Source organism: Canis lupus, chromosome 3, assembly GCF_048164855.1.
Source record: "Canis lupus baileyi chromosome 3, mCanLup2.hap1, whole genome shotgun sequence".
Classification (NCBI taxonomy): domain Eukaryota; kingdom Metazoa; phylum Chordata; class Mammalia; order Carnivora; family Canidae; genus Canis; species Canis lupus.
The window spans coordinates 12,901,498-12,913,620 of record NC_132840.1 but is presented as its reverse complement, the minus strand read 5'-3'; the positions used below and the strand labels follow the sequence as shown (position 1 = coordinate 12,913,620).

General features: G+C 38.6%; 1 protein-coding gene and 1 pseudogene across 1 annotated transcript in view; one reads left to right on the top strand and one right to left on the bottom strand.

Moving 5' to 3' along the window:
* Positions 1–12,123, top strand: part of GLG1 (golgi glycoprotein 1) — a 148,168-nt gene that overhangs the window by 30,030 nt on the left and 106,015 nt on the right. The gene's annotated exons all lie outside the window — the stretch shown is intronic.
* Positions 4,296–4,584, bottom strand: LOC140624236 (large ribosomal subunit protein eL36-like; annotated as a pseudogene).

Genomic DNA, 12,123 nt, shown 5'->3' with positions numbered 1-12,123 from the left:
TGTACTTGATTATAAAAGGAAAAATAAATTCATTGGTGAGTTTTATATAAGTGATGTAGACTCTGCTGCACCACAGACAGTATTCAGACAAGTCTGTAGCTGTAGCATATGGCATTAATTGGCTGACTTCTGCAGAAAGCTTTTACCTACTTTAATGAGATCAATTTTGGTCCATTTCCTTTTTGTCTCTGATTCATCAATCATGAATCATCAACATACTCATATAAGTAAACAGTTTTTTTAAAGAGAGATCAAACTCGTTGCTACTTAGATCTGATTGGTTAAAAAAACAAAAGCAAACAAAAAAACCAACCTAAAAGTTGTGTTTTATTCATTCTTTCTGTTTTAACAGAGAACAGGGAACAAATCTAAGTTCTTGCTATAAGAATGTTTTGGTGTGAAGTCAGAATACTTAAGAGTATGACATGTGATACCCTTAGTTTGGTATTTTACAATTTTCATCATTGTATTTGAGATTCTTATTACAGATTACAGTGTATGAGCTGTGTTTATTTTGCACTGCTGGACAAGTAAACTTAACTTTGCAAACAAAGGTCTTTGTTAGAAAACATTTCTAGAGGGACACCTGGGTGGCTGAGCGTCTGCCTTCCACCCAGGGCGTGATCCTGGAGTCCCGGGATCCAGTCCCGCATCCGGCTCCCTGCATAGGGCCTGCTTCTCTGTCTGCCTATGTCTCTGCCTCTCTCTCTGTGTCTCTCATGAATAAATAAATAAAATTTTAAAGAAAAAAAAAACGTTTCTAGAGTCTACCTTTGGGGATTTCCTTTGTGATTCAAACAACTTATCAGAATAGGTTTACTTAAAATTTGTGTGAATGGTAGTTTTTAAATTGGGAAATACTTTCATCTACATAGAAACAGCTATGGGTATAGTTTGACAGATTTTTCTGAATTGGTATTCAATTTTAAAATTTCTTTTAATAACTCTTGAAAACATCATTTATATAAAACTCACCAGTGAATATATTCTTCCTTTTATAAGCAAATACATATTGGGCAGCCCTAATACAAAAGTTGTTGTGTTAGCCTTGGCATTTTCCTGATTTTAGAGATTAATTTCTCTTTTTTGATGTTTATCAGAGCCTGTATGTATAGGCTTTGCTCTTTGCAAAGTGAATAGGATAATCCTCTGAAAGTTATTTTTTGTGCATTTTTATTGAAGCCCAGGGTTGTGGAGGGTTGGGTCCTATGTATAGAGTATGATAGAAGTCATTAGAAAAAATGATTTGACCTCAATAAGATCTCAGTGTCTATTTTCCTGAATTAGACTTGGTTTCTCCGAGAAGTAAAAATACGAAATAGTTCTTCAGCCACTCATTTAGGTTCCTATGCATAAATAAACAGAAACTTGTCAAAGATTAGATTTTTTTAAAAAAGATTTTATTTATTCATGAGAGACACAGAGAGGGGGAGGGGCAGAGAGAGGCAGAGACATAGGCAGAGGGAGAAGCAGGCTCCTTGCAGGGAGCCTGATTAGGGACTCGATCCCAAGGACCCCAGGATTATGCCCTGAGCCAAAGGCAGATGCTCAACCACTGAGCCATCCAGGCATCCCCAAAATTATATTTTTAAATGAAGAGAATAAAAAGTAAAATTTTTCTTCCCTAAGCTTAATTGATATTTTTGGCTTAGTTCTTGTTAAAACATTTTGGAAACCTGTTAAATTAAAATCTGGAGTAGATCTGTTCTCATTTCCTCAGCATCCCTGTTTTATGAAGCACCCATTTATGCCCATTTATATCTTAGACTAGAAATTAGCAATCTATAGCCCATGGGCCAAACCCAGCTCACCAGCTCACAGCCTGTTTTTTTTTATGTTTTTGGAGGGAAGAATAGTTTTTACATTTTATATTAACTAATTAAATTAATTAAGATTTTATTTATTTTTTCATGAGAGACACAGAGAGAGAGAGAGAGAGAGGCAGAGACACAGGCAGAGGAGAAGCAGGCTCCATGCAGAGAGCCTGACGTGGGACTCGATCCGGGGTCTCCAGGATCACGCCCTGGGCTGCAGGCGGCGCTGAACCGCTGCGCCACCGGGGCTGCCCGGCTGAGAGTTTTAATACAGTAGACAGCTTCTGGCAAAAATCCCATGGTTACCTGGTTATAATGCTTTGTTATTTATCATATTTTATTGACTGTAAAGTGTACTTTTTATTTTTCACCTTAACATCTTGAAATCAGGATCCATCTTAAATTCCATGACATAGTTATGATTGGCAGAGTTTTTTCCTCCAGTGATAGATGAAATAATGGTGCATCTTAAAATCAATACGGTATGGCTTTTGTATATTCTACTCATTGATAATATCTCTTAAGTGCTTCGTTTTCTTATTCCTTATGTTAATTCCACCCCTTCTTAATTTGCTGTTAGGCCATAATTCATTATTTTGGAAATCTTTCATCATTTAAGGGTTTGCTTTGAGAGTTATTTTAATTCTGAGATTGGTGTATTGATTTAGATCAAAGCACCATCAACCATATCTAGTCAACAGAACAATTTAGGAAAATGAACAGTTAACATAGAGTGTTTTGAATAGCATACTATTCTGATCTGTTACTGGTTGCAGATGGCCTGGGGCTGGTCTTTAATATTAGCTACTATTTTGCTAAAGAGACTGTAGAAGAACATTAACTAGAAAACCTTTTTAGCTTTAGCCTTAGCTAAGACTTTCTTGAATGCTTGTAACTGGGAACACCTTATAGTAATACCTGTTGATGGAAAATCGGCAGCGGCGTGGTCTTAGAGTCCTAGGATCGAGTCCCACATCGGGCTCCCTGCAAGGAGCCTGCTTCTCCCTCTGCCTCTGTCTCTACCTCTCTGTGTGTGTCTCTCATGAATAAATAACTAAAATCTTAAAAAAAGAAATTAACACAGTAATTGTTTTAAGACCTTAAGTATCTCCTAATGTGAGCCCCTTTGTATTAACAGAGAGAGTATGTTTTTAAAATCTTATTTCAGAAGAAAAATCAGAAGTCAATAATTCAAAAAAAAGGCAATCCAAATAGCAGTGGAAAGGAAGTCGGAATTAATGCCAACTTTAAATATACAGGCATTACATTTTTTAATTTAAGTTAGTGATTCAAGCTGTAGTTGCAACCTGGGGTGATTTTAAACTATCAGTACCTGGATATCTCAGGTAAATTAAATCAGAATGTCTGGGAGTGGTTGCTGACATTGAAATTTTTTAGTTATTGTATTACAAAAGCAGCTGGTAGTAAATTTTTTTCATTCTATTACTGTATTACAACAGCATTATTTTTATAGATTTACCCATGTACTTAGCCCCTTCTTTACTCCTCATGCCTTCTTGCATCTTTGATCTTCCATCTGGGACCACTTTCGCTCTGCCTACAGTACATTCTTCAGTACATCCTTCCTTTAGTGAGGGTCTCCTGGTGGCCAGCTGTCAGGTTTTGTCTGTCTGGAAAGGTCTTTATTCTACCCTGTTCTTAAAAGATATTTTTGTTAGGTCTAGGTATCAATTATCTATTTCTGGGTAACAGACCATCCCAAAGTCAGTGACTGAAAAACAACAACTGGTTCCCCATGTATCTGTAGGTTAGCAGTTTGGGCAGGGCTCAGTGAGATGGCTTGTCTCTGGTCTACATCGTATCAGCTCAGCTTATTCATCTGTAGTCACTTGTCAGGTCAGCTGGGGGCTGGGCAGTCATATGTCTGCTGTTCTGCTATAGAAATGGCAAGTTCCAATGCACAAGCATTTTTCAAGCTCATATTTGCTGATGTCAGAGCAAAGGAGAGCAAGACCAGTGGCCAAGATTCCAAAGAGTAGAGGAATTAAGACTCCATTTCTCAATGGGAAGGGTGGCGATGTCATATTTAAAGGAGTGTGGAGTGTGTGTAAAGAAATGGGAGAGATTTATGGCTTAAAAAAATCTATTACAGTATATAGAATTTTAGGTTGGAATATTTTTTCTTTTTAGCACACTTTCTTCTTTCCACTGTCTTTTGACTTTCACTGTTGTGCTATTGAGCAGTCAGTTCCTGTGGCTTCTTTTCAGATATTCTTTGTGTTTTCTCATTCATTATAATTTGTCTAGGTGTGAATTTCCTTTTATTTGGCTTTATTGAATTTCTTTTGATTTAGTGTCTTTCATCCATTCTGGAAAATTCTTAGCCATTATCTGCCTCTGTCCCACTCTTTCTGTTCTTCTTTTAGAACTTCACTTAACAGAAAACTTCTTTTTCTTGCTGTTTTCCTATGTTTATTTATTTCTGTGAGGGTTTTATTATATACAGAGTGGGGAGAGGGCTCAGTCTTTGGCAGCTGCTTTCCTCTTGGCAGCCAGGACTTCACTCAGTTCCTGTTTGCTTTCTCTTGGCATGGATGTGTGTCCACTTTTCTTGATGATCTTGAGGGCATACTTGTCCTTGGAGATTCGAACAGCTCTAAGGTAGTCTCCTTGTATGAGCAAAGCCACATAACTCTCCGATCATGTCCCTTAGGAATTTGGTGTGCATGGTGAGGTGTCCACGGTGGTGGCTGTGCCTCAGCTGGCTCATGTTTTGGGTTGTGTGGCCCTTCTTGAGGCCTGTGGCCATGGATCATCACAGAACTATGGTGGCTGTTCTTCAACCGCTGCTGCGGTGTAAGGCTCTGCATTAATTAATTTCCACTTCTTGCTACATTCTGAATAATTTGTTTGACTTACCTTCTAGTTTACGAATTTGTTCTTCTATTATATCCAGCTGCTTAACTCTACTTTTTTTTTTTTTTTTTTTTTTTTAAAGAATTTGAGAGAGAGCACAAGTTAGGGGAGAGGGTAGAGAGAGAGGGACAAGCAGACTCCCTACTGAGGAGGGCTTGATCCCAGGACCTCGAGACCATGGCCTGAGCTAAAGGCAGTTGCTTAGCTGACTGAGCCACCTAGGCATCCCTCTTTGCTACTCTTTTTAAAACTAATTACTGGGACACCTGGGTTGCTCAGCAGTTGAGCATCTGTCTGCCTTTGGCTCAGGGCATGATCCTGGGATCATGTCCCACATTGGGCTTCCTACATGAAACCTGCTTCTCTCTCTGCCTATGTCTCTATCCCTTCCTCTGTGTCTTTCATTAATAAACAAATAAAATCTTTTTTTTTTTTAATTTTTATTTATTTATGATAGTCACACACACAGAGAGAGAGAGAGAGGCAGAGACACAGGCAGAGGGAGAAGCAGGCTCCATACACCGGGGGCCCGACGTGGGACTCGATCCCGGGTCTCCAGGACCGCGCCCTGGGCCAAAGGCAGGCGCCAAACCACTGCGCCACCCAGGGATCCCAATAAACAAATAAAATCTTAAAAAAAAAAAAAAACCAACTGGGGATCCCTGGGTGGCGCAGCGGTTTGGCACCTGCCTTTGGCCCAGGGCGCGATTCTGGGGACTCGGGATCGAATCCCACGTCGGGCTCCCGGTGCATGGAGCCTGCTTCTCCCTCTGCCTGTGTCTCAGCCTCTCTCCTCTCTCTGTGTGACTATCATAAATAAATAAAAATTAAAAAAAAAAACAACTAAATTACTGTAGTTCATCATTTTTTCCCTTTTTTATTAAAATATAATTTACATGCAGTAAAATTCACTTTCATGTGTGCGTGTGCATGCAGTCTTGTGTTTTAATGCATGCATAGATTCATTGTCTATATATCTATGTGTTTGCCAATATCACACTTTTTTTTAAAGATTTTATTTATTGAGAGAGCACACATATGTGAATGGGGGAGGGGCAGAGGAAGAGGAAGAGAGAATCTCAAGCAGACTTCATGTGGAGTGCAGAGCCCAATGCAGGGCTCCATCTCAAAACACTGAGATCATGACCAGAGCTGAAATCAAGAGTCAGATGCTGGGGATCCCTGGGTGGCTTGTGGTTTGGCACCTGCCTTTGGCCCAGGGTGCAATCCTGGAGACCAGGGATTAAGTCCCGTGTCGGACTCCTTGTATGGAGCCTGCTTCTCCCTCTGCCTGTGTCTCTGCCCCTCTCTCTCTCATGAATAAATAAAATAAAATCTTAAAAAAAAAAAAAGCAGCACAAGTAATGATAAACTGGAATCTGTTAGAGATGTATTTGAAATCTGAGATCAGGGACACCTGGGTAGCTCAGTGGTTGAGTGTGTCTGCCTTTGGCTCAGGTCGTGATCCTAGGGTCCTGGGATTGAATCCTGCATTGGGCTCCCCCAGCAAGGAGGAGCCCAGTGCAATCCTGCTTCTCCTTCTGCCTGTCTCTGCCTCTCTCTCTGCGTGTCTCTCTCATGAATAAGTAAATAAAATCTTTAAGAAAAAAATCTGAGATCAGTATTTACAAGATGGATGTGTTCTGGGTTTGTCATTGACAGCTGATAAATAGCTAGCTATTTATACTTTAGCTGATAAATAGCTAGCTATGTATACTTTCAAACCTAGGAAAATATAGAATAACTATTTGGGTGTACTGTGTTAAAAGAATATTAAGATTTCTAGTAAAGTTTTCGGCTTTTACCATATTCTGCCCTAAATTCTTCATAAAGTAATATAAAAATAGTAAATAATCATTTACTTAATATTTTTCCTAGTATTCTGAAGGTTAAGTATAGCAATTAGGATTGTTCTGTTATCTCTGTCAAATAGTTCTGGTAACTGAAATTTTTAAAGATATGTTTGTCTTTCTGTTCTCATTCAACATGTCTTATTTTGTAGTATGTTTATTTTTACTGTATGTCACTCATTGTCTTTTGGGAAATTATTTGTAGGAATGATTTGGTGCCTAAGATAAAAGTGCTGTTTTTCAGAAAAGGATTTTTATTTGCTTCTGTCAGGCAGTTCTGACCCCTGCCAGTCCAGGACCACCTTAAGTCATTTTCATAGTCTTGAGGTTTTCTGAAATGGCCAGACAATGCAAATCTGTGGAAGGGATGGTTTACTTGTAGTTTTTCCTAAAAGTGTAGCCTTTTGAGATTCCAACTTAAAGGAGGAACATCTCTTATTAGACTTTCCACCTTGGGCAGATCTTTGTTTCTGCCCACATAGCCCTTCAAAAAAGGAGGCCCCATTTTGATCAGTTTAGCAAGACTCTTCAAGGCAAAAATAGATTTTGAGTTCTCCTGTTTTTGGGTATCCCCCTTTCAGCAATGGCTTGACAATATCTATAATATTGTTATTAGCTGTTAGTTGCTTTTAAGATTTTTTAATCTTTCACCATTTTTAGTTGATTATAATTTGAGGGTCATTCCAAATAATCCAAACCACCATTACAAGAAATGGATTACCATGTCTTTTTTTTTTTTTTTTTTTAAAGCTTCCCTATTAGTTTACATGTATACTAGGTTTAGGATACTATTGATTAAGCAAATAGAAGATATTTGTAGAACTATAAGAATTAAATAGGTGGGGGGTCACATTTTAGGAGCGAGAGTCCAAGAGTCCTTAAAACCATTGAGTGAATACCATTTACCTCATCGTAGATGGAACTGGGGGTTTATTATGCTGAGTGAAATGTTAATCAGAGAAAGACAATTATATGATTTCATTCATATGTGGAATATAAGAAATAGTGAAGGGGACCATAAGGAAGGAGGGGAAACAATGGGGAAAAATCAGAGAGGAAGACAAATCATGAGAGACTCTTAATTTTGGGAAACAAACTGAGGGTTGCTGAAGGCGGGAGGTGAGTGGCAGGATGGGATACCTGAGTGATGGGCGTTAAAGAGGGCATGTGATGTGATGAGCATTGAGTGTAATACTAAATGATGGCAAATTGAATTTAAATTTTAAAAGTTAAAAAATCATTTGGTATAATGTTCAGTTTATTTTATTTATTTTTTTTAAAGATTTTATTTATTCATGAGAGACACAGAGGAGAGGCAGAGAGACACAGGCAGAGGGAGAAACAGGCTCAAGGCAGGGAGCCCCATGCGGGAATCGATCCCAGGTCTCCAGGATCACGCCCCAGGCCAAAGGCAGGCGCCAAACCGCTCAGCCACGCAGGGATCCCTCATTTCAGTTTAAACACGCACATCAGACAAAAACTTGATTTTCTTCAGTTAATAAAAGGATGAAACCAAATATTTTTGTTATCTTTGGGGCTTTTGAGTTGGACAAATATATTTGTGGTTGTGCTTACCAGTATGGAAAATTGAGGCTTGGTATGAAAAAAAAAATATTACCAAAACCCTTATTAATGGCTGCTATAGTGCCTGGATGACAGAATATGACCCACCCCATACTCATGAGTTGTGACATGCCTAGTGGAAATGTAAGGTTCAACTTTTTTTTTAAAAAAGATCTATTTAAGAGAGAGAGTGCACGTGTGCATGTACACACAGTAGGGGGGGAGGGGCAGAGGCAAAGGGAGAAAGAATCTTAGGCAGACTCCATGCAGAGGACAGAGTCCACATGAGGCTTAATCTAATGACCCTAAGATCACGACCTGAACCAAAACTGAGAGTCAGACGCTTAACTGTGCCACCAAGGCACCCCTAAGGTTCGACTCATATTAACCTTATTTTGAAGGAAGCTTACTCTAGTAATTTTTTATTTTATTTATCTATATTTATTTTAGAGTTCAAGGTTGTTTTTTGTTTGTTTTTTACAATGAGCTATTTTTCTAAATTACCTTATATGTAGCAAAGCAATTGTAATTTGACATTCTCCAGTCTAAATTGACAGGTGAGATGTGAAAGGATGTCTAGATATCTAATTATTTTGTTTCCTAAAGACTTTTTCCCTTCCACTAAAAACAAACAGGTCTTTCATACCCAGTTATTTTCTGTTACATTTACACACTGGTATAGCCAGGGAAATGACAAGTTTTTTCTAAACACTTAACAAGGAGCTTTGCTTGCTACTCCTCTTTAAGAATGTGGTTTATGGGTGCTTGGGTGGCTCAGTGGTTGAGCATCTGCCTTTGGCTCAGGTCATGATCCTGGGGTCCTGGGATTGAGTCCCACATCAGCCTCCCTATAGGGAGTCTGCTTCTCCCTCTGCCTGTGTCTCTGCCTCTCTCTGTGTATCTCTCGTGAATAAATAAATAAAATCTTTAAAAAAATAGAATGTGGTTTATTATGTTGCTCTTGACTATACAAGCTAGGAATTAAGGTATTTAAGTATTATAGGAAGGTCATATATTTTGGTAATTTATAGTAGGCTGTTGCTATGATTCTTGGCTTTGGTAGTCTCAAATTAGATGTCTTTTCTTGAGCAGCAAAATAAATGGTTTAGAGCAGTGCGTCAGAGACATGGCAGAAAGTAGATCAAATTGGTGTGGTGAATAGAAGCTTAAGAGCAGGAATTTATGTTCACAGTTATATTGAATCTTGCAATTGACAAAGGCAAAAGAAGAAATTAATTAATGTAGTTGTGCCATAAGGAGTGAAATTTTTGCCCTTTATGTGATTTGACAACTCTGTGTGCCTTGTAACATGTTTTAGTTTATTATGCATTAAAGTCAATACTGATGTTTACATTTTGCACAGTGAATTAATTATGTTGAGGATCATTGTCAGCCTAGATAGTCACTATAAGTCAAGTTGGAGTTATTCCAAACATTGAATAATTCACAATGCTATGAGTTGAAAAATTGAGTGTGTTAATATTTATTAGATTATAAACATTAAAAAAATATTTTATTTATTTATTCATGAGAGACACACAGAGAGAGGCAGAGACCTAGGCAGAAGGAGAAGCAGGTTCCATGTCGGAAGCCGGATGCGGAACTCGATCCCGGGACTCCGGGATCATGCCCTGAACCAACGGCAGATGCTCAACCTCTGAGCCACCCAGATGTCCCTAGGCTATAAATACTTTTTATATATTCATGAGAGACACACACACAGAGGCAGAGACACAGGCAGAGGGAGAAGCAGGCTCCCTGCAGGGAGCCCGATGTGGGACTGGATCCTGGATCCTGGGATCACGCCCTGAACTGAAGGCAGATGCTCAACCTCTGAGCCACCCAGGCGTCCCAGCTATGAACATTTTACCACATTTTTACATCAGTGATCCAGCCCCACTTCTGTTCCTGTACTTGTCTTTTTAATACTTTTTTTTTTGTTTTTCTCCTAACTCTTGCATCTTTATAGTAGTTGCTGCATCAACAACCAGCAGGCACAAAACTGTTTTTTTTGTTAGTTTCATTTCACAGACCTATCTCCAACGAAACAAACATGATGACTTCTTTCCAGGGGTACTTAGATGTCATCAGCTTCTGGGTCTTCCAGAGAGACGTTTTATTTTTAATAGTCCTACAAAACTCATGTGATTTGTTCTGCTATGAGACTATCATTGCAGATATCGTGTGGGATTTCAGCATTATATAGGTTTAGCCAGAGATCTGTTACTAGAATTTGTGTAATATTAAGATATAAACTTAGTAGTTTGCCATCTGCCCATTAAAAAGTAGATGAGACTTCAAATAAGCAGGTGAAAATTTAGTAACTCTTTTAGGCCTTACTGAAGAATGTAATTTAGAAGGCAGAGAGATCCCATGGTGATTAGAAAATAAGTGATACCAAAGTATGTCATGTTACTTTTGGAAAATTAGAAGTTGTTCTTCAGAATAAACAGACTGTAGAGTAATATGCTTTAATGTCTTAAAAGTACTCTGTTTCTTTTTCCTGTATCATCTTAAACTTGACTGAGTGACTTCATTGCACTTAGCATTTACTGTCTCTTTATTTTTAAAGAAATGCGGTTGTATTTGGAAAAAAGACTTTTTCTGTGTTGTCATTACTACTTTAAATAAACATGGGCTAGACCAAAGATAATAACATTATTCTAATGTTTCCTTCATCTTTGTTTTATCCAAGTGAGATTTAAGTAAGAAGTACATGTTCCTCACTAAATCAGTTAGGGGTTATGATTCTTTTGTGGTAACAGGAAGCCCTATCCAAACTAGGTTAAGCTAAAAAGAGAATTTGCTTCATATAACTATAATAAGGAAGAACACTGGCTTCGGGCTTAGCTAGATATTAGAGCTCAGCTCTTAGCTGTTTTCATTTTTCTCTTCCCTCTGCTTCTGGATTGGCTTCCTTCATAGCCTCTAACTGGCGGTGAGGTAGCCAAAGTAGCTCTTATCCCTACTCCATCTGTGCCAGCATTATTTGCAAATGTTTGTTTATCACTAAGTCCCTAAAACACTTAGGAATGTTACATGTATAGTTTGAAATTGAAATCATTTGATTTACCTTCCCAAGAATGAAGTCCCACCTGAAGTGCTGGAACAGAGTAGGATTAAAAGTGGGAGAGACAAGCAGGAGCTCACTGTGTGTAATAGGATTTGAATATTAGAAGCAGTGATTTTTGTCTTTGGGAGTTTTAATTTCTGAGGTGACCCAAATCCAGGATCAGTCCTATGTCCTAGGAGACTGTAATGTTTTTACTTCACTTCCTTCATTAGAATACTACAGAGATACCTGTCACTTCTCTTAATTTCTCATTCTGAAGAGCTGGCATCACAAACACCACTGAACCACTCTGAGCTAGGCTAGAGATGAGGGAGATGTTCAAAATACAGGTGACTTACTGTGTTCTTTCCACTGAAAAACAAAGGAGACAAAAAATTCTCTCCATCTGAAAGGCAAGTCCAGGAGTCCAGTGCTCTTGTTTCATACAATGAATTATAACTCTCAGCTGTTAATCAGTCCTCAACAATAAATTTGAGAACTTGTTAATAACGAAGTTTTAGTGTTTTGCTGATTTAAACAGTTTTTAACCTCTATGCAATCATATCTCTATATTAAAAATAAGAATTTAAAACCCTTTCCAGTCAGAAATGTTATTAGCATTTTATAAAAGCAAGGAAAAGTAAATGACATTTGGGGAGCTCACACTTTATTTCCTCAGCAAAAATAAACACTGTCCCCTTCCCTGCCCCCCCCCCTTTTGTCCTACCATCCTTTATTTCTTGTGTTATTTTTTTAAAAGTTTTTTTTTTAATTTTATTTATTTATGATAGTCACACACACACACACACACACACAGAGAGAGAGAGAGAGAGAGAGACAGGCAGAGACATAGGCAGAGGGAGAAGCAGGCTCCATGCACCGGGAGCCCGACGTGGGATTCGATCCCGGGTCTCCAGGATCCTGCCCTGGGCCAAAGGCAGGCGCCAAACTGCTGCGCCACCCAGGG